Source organism: Mytilus edulis, chromosome 4, assembly GCF_963676685.1.
Source record: "Mytilus edulis chromosome 4, xbMytEdul2.2, whole genome shotgun sequence".
NCBI lineage: Eukaryota > Metazoa > Mollusca > Bivalvia > Mytilida > Mytilidae > Mytilus > Mytilus edulis.
Window position 1 is genome coordinate 40880573 of NC_092347.1, and position 5697 is coordinate 40886269.

The window sequence follows — 5697 nt, forward strand, 5'->3', positions numbered from 1 at the left end:
GGAAGTATCTAGTTGTATTTATTTCCTAAATATAGCATCTATAGTGATATTGAAAATGAACGCCACTTCCTGATGGACTGTGTCTTTTACCGAGATTTAAGAAATCAGCTTATATTGGATATAGAACACTCTTTTGAAGACCTTTCTAAAGATGAACAATTTAAACTTCTTATCTGCAAATATCCTAGAAAAACTGCTAAATTTTTGAACAATGCATTTAATAAAAGAAAAAACGTTTTTGTATAGGAACAATCAAACTTAAATTCTAACTTTGTCCGCTGTTAAATGATTATTATTTTTTATATGTATAAATGTTTAAAGTGACTTATAGGTCCAAAGGGCCGGGTGTTGATACATGTAATTACAACTGCTTATTGAAATATTGTATATTGTTATAAAACACATGTCACTATAATAAATAAATAATTTGGTATATAGTAACACAGCTTTATTATTACATTGTCAATTTCATCATGAAACGGTGACTTTTTCCACAAACAGGGGATGAATATTTTATTTTAGATTTATTTAGAGTTTTGCCATTTTGTCGGTCTTAATTCAGATTTAATACACAAAAGAAATTATGAATTTTATTAAAAAATAATGATAAAAATATCACTTTTGAAATTTAACGGAAAATTCAAAGACCTCAAAATGCTATCAATACAAGTGTTAGAAAAACAGTGCCAGTTTGCAAACTGAAAAAAAAGAGATATAAATTAAAGTAATCTTTGAGAGAATAAATATTGTCAATAGATATTGCCATGCAGGTTTCTATGGAGTTCCTCTTTTACCCCAGACCGACATCAAATTTCTTTTCCCTCAAACCATTTTAAGATGAACTAAGACAATCGGATGTCAGCCTCTATAGACAATTTTTGACCATAATGAATGCACTTTGTCTTTTGTCCGCGCTTTTTCATGTAGTTCTATTACAATGCCCTTTAATTGTTTGCCCCGCATTTTTCGGTAACTTGAACTATAATCGAGATCGATTGGTAGAGTTCTTTATTAAATGATACGATTAAAACAGCCATGTGTCATACTGGTGACGTCGTCCTGGTCATATAAATCACGTGATCTATATTGCTTTTCGGCCCGGTCCAATATTTCCTATACGGACTGGCAATGATGATCCTGGATTACATGTAAACATATATATTGTGCATGTAATTCAGGATTCATAGCCAATCCGTATTGGAAATATTGGCCCTATATTCACATCATTACCAGTCGATCGTATTGCAAATATTGCCGGCTCTATATTCACATTTAGTGTATGTAATACAGCATTCAGAACAAGTCTGTATTGAAAAAGTTGGATTATTTAATAAAAGTGTAATGCACTGGCTGTTTCTGTTTCTGTATTGGAACTGGTATAGATTCTCGGTCAGCTGTATCGACCCTCGAACCTATGGGTCTCGAGGCCAATATTACATGATACAGCAAACTTGATTCAATACTAGTGCCAATACAGAAACAGCCAGTTTATAACACTATAGTATATTATTTGCACAAGACACATACGCTATATATATATATATGTAATTGAGAAATGTAAATGCAATGGCTTGGTCTGTTTCTACATTTTGCAGCGGATGACCGTGAGGGCATTCAAGTGTATTGTTGCCACAGATATTTCTACCCAATTTCGTATAGTTATGAAGATATTATCGAGTGAATAATATTGTTGATATTAGCTCTCACAATACCTATTGCACAATTAATTTAAATGGATAAACTGTATTGACAATTTTTTAAACTGGTCAGGCAATAGGTATTATAATAGCACAAAGGTTACCGGATACAGTGATTACTATGATTTAAAAAAAAAAAAAAAAAAAAAAAAAAAAGAGTCGTTCAGTGACATTACCCTGTTGATAATGTGACTTTTTATGTAGTCTGCGTTACATCTGCAAGCTCTTGGATACCGAATGACGTGGGAAAGGTATATACTATATAGAGGTGAAGTTGGTTTATTGCTGCTAAGGTAGGGGGGAATTATAATTTTAAATTTTAAAATTTTCTCGTTTGTCAAATATTCTGATACTCACTGGGGTAAAGCTGATGACCGTAACTGCATTCACGGTCATCCCAAGATGTCGGATGGAAAATTAGGTCAGTTTCTGTATTGTCTGTTAAAGTGTTTCTATATCATTTTCTTTACAAATCATACATTGAAACGATGTAAATTTATAAAAGAATCACTCGAAAATCACTAATTACTTCCGAGAAATGTGCATGAAACGGGAAATTCGATTTGAAAAAATCGTTAAGATGACCGTAAATCATAATCAAAATATTTTCAAGATGACCGTAACATAAAACAAGGATGACCGTGATTGGTAAAAAGATGACCGTAACTTGTAAATGATGACCGTAATTTGTAAAGACTGACTGTAATTTATATAGGACGACCGTAACTTTTATAGGATGACCATCAATTCTAAGAAATATCCGTATTGTATTCAAAGCTTTTTTGTTGAGTTTGTCGATCTCAATAGGGGCTCGGTTAGCGGATATAAATATGTTTCATAAATTTCTTTTTTTAAACTATAATATAATTGGCCATATTTAGGATTTATAACAATGATAGTAAATTGCATATTTCTCGTAAACAATGAAATATTTATTGATATCGACGTTAAAATTTTAACACAAATTGACAGCGATACGACGAAAGTTTTAAGAAACATGAATGTGTCCCTAGTATACACGGATGCCTCATCTACACTATCATTTTCACTGTTTAGTGGACTATGAAAATGGGACAAAACTGTAATTTGGCATTAGAATTAAAAAGATCATACCATAGGGAAAATGTGTACTAAGTTTCAATTCTATTTAACTTGAAGCTGGACAAACGGACAAACAAACAGATGAACGGACGAACGTACGCACAGACCAGAAAAACATAATGCCAATAAATGGAGCATTAAAAACATTAATAATACATACGAATATTTGGTAATCGAGCCCATGTGTATGGTTCCAGAGGAAGCAGATTAAAATCTTAATTTGTCTTGATATATGCAGGCGGAAACACTTTTGAAATAGAACAAAAGAATAGAAGCTCTGTGTTTATCGAGAAAGCGATAAATGTTAACTGTAATGTTTGATATAGTAACAAAATTTTAAAAAGTTAATAGAAACAAATAAAACGACAATTTTCTTTTTTTAAAAACACCTTTTGCATAAGTTTTCAATGTATCTATTACATAGTAATGCAAAACAATAAGATATCAAGTCGACGACATGGTTCTTATCGGGGCCTTTTATAGCTGACTATGCGGTATGGGCTTTGCTCATTGTTGCAGGCCTTACGGTTACCTATAGTTGTTAATGTTTGTGTCATTTTGGTCTTTTCTGGACAGTTGTCTCATTGGCAATAATACCACATCTTCTTTTTTATATATAGTATCTATAAGTTGGATGTAGAAAATGCATAAACTCCGATTTTTTTTTGTCACGGACGGAGAACATATCAATCTTTTAGTTCAGAAATTTTCGTGTCTGCCCTTCCATTATGTGAATAAAATTTTTTTTCCCAAAAACAGGTAACGATTGTATCGAAAAAAGAAAAATCGAGTGCACCTTTTTATGTTGGGGCATGTTTGGGGGGTGTATATTTGTCTTTAAAACGAACAAAGCAAGAGTATTTTATATAGCATCTCGCTTCAGATTCTATCATTATTATATATCAAAGCTACAGGTTGACTTTATAACGTAAAAAAATTACAGTACGAAAAGATGAAATATATGGGTCAAGTGCAGGCGCGGATCCAGAGGGGGGTTCCGGGGGTTGGAACCCCTCTTTTTTTGGACGATCAATGCATTTGAATGGGGACATGTAATTGGAACCCCCCCTTTGTCCTGGGTTAGGACCCCCCCTTTTAAAATGGCTGGATCCGCCCCTGAAGTGAGATACCTATCTAATGAATCACAAAAACAGAGTAGGTGTGTTCGAATAGCTATTTTTTCTAAAAGTACTTGACGACAGTCTTTTAATTTGGATGATGAAAATGGATATCTTCGAAAAAATATGATTTTCTTGTGTGTGATAACTAGGGTTTATAATCTTCAACCACTGAAAATGTTTAGTCTGCCCTTCCACGAATAATTTAATTAGAATTTTTTTAAATGCTTAAGAATTTTCAAAAATTCCATCTGACATCCGAACAGACAATATTTTTAAGTTGAATCAATGTAGACACTATCATTAAGGCAGCAACCATTTGATTTTCTGGGGGGGAAGGGGGGGGCTATGTTTTTTTTTCTGTGCAAACTTTTTTTTTCGCCATCGGCGAAGAACAATCTATTTTTTTTAGCGACAAACCGAAAACAATTTTTTTCTTTCAATTTTAGCATTACATATAGTGGCAGCTGAGGGTGAAACAAACAATTTTTTTTCTCAGGGTCCAAAACAAATTCTTTTTTTCACAAAAACCTGGAAACAAACTTTTTTTTCCAAATAAAACCATAGCCCCCCCCCCCCCCCCCCCCCCTGAAAATCAAATGGTTGCTGCCTAACTAATGCTCATTAGCTAGTAGATACATTTGTCTTTTAAAATATAACTGACATATAACGATCGATCGTAATGGTGCTATGTGAATAAATTTATCAGTTTTCAAGAGCAAAATTGGCAGAGCGTCATCCCTACAATGGCTTCCATTTCTACGATTGTGAGCATGAACTGGCGTAATGGGGAGATAATTTTGAAGAAGTAGAATCCTGACTGTATGAATAACATTTCTGTATAATACAAATTGACAACGTTCCGCCTTGTGATACGCTTTTCGTACAATACTATTTTAAGGATCTACTTTGCTTCACTAGTTTATTCGAATGATATTTTTCAAATTATTTCTGTTATTTTATTTGCACGACAAAATGAAAGACGATATAATATCAATGGGTGTACATGCAATTTTTTGGCATTATTAAAAATGTGTATTTATTATATGTCATTAAAAGGAATCCCAGAAACAAAAACAAAATCTTTTGTCGAGCAGTTGAAGGCTGTGCACCGCATTTTTTTCATTATACTTGTAAGGTGTCATTTTATCGCGCTTTTGTAGCATGTTTTCCCTTCCTGTTCATTTGCATGTCTTTTGGCAAATTCATTTTAAATTAAACCCGCTACTGTAAAAAAAAGATACATAGAATCATATTCAAAACAGTGTAGCTGTGGCCATTGATTGACGACCTTAAATTATCCCATTGACTGGGACAGATTAGGTGAACGTGTGTCTGTAACGACAACTGCTCACTACTTACTTATTATAGAATTTAAACTGTAGGGTCACCAAAGGTTCGTAACGCCTTTAATTTTAAAATAATTCGAAAAATTAATCAGGAATAACTTTATGTTTTGATTTATATTATTGATAAATCAAAACATCGTGTTATTCCTGATTAGTTTTTCTAATTTCTTTATTTAGGTGTTGAGAACCTTTTGTGACCCCACAGTTTAAGTGTCTTTAACAAGTACATAGTGAGCAGCGGTCGTTACAGACAAACTTTCACATAATCTGCCCCAGTCAATGGGATAATTTAAGGTCGTCAATCAATGGCCACAGCTACACTGTTTTGAAAATGATTCTATGGTAATCTTTGCATTTGAAGCACGTCTTATTTTCTTCTACCTATAGGATAAAACTCTCATATTAATATGTGTATACCAACACGATTAATCA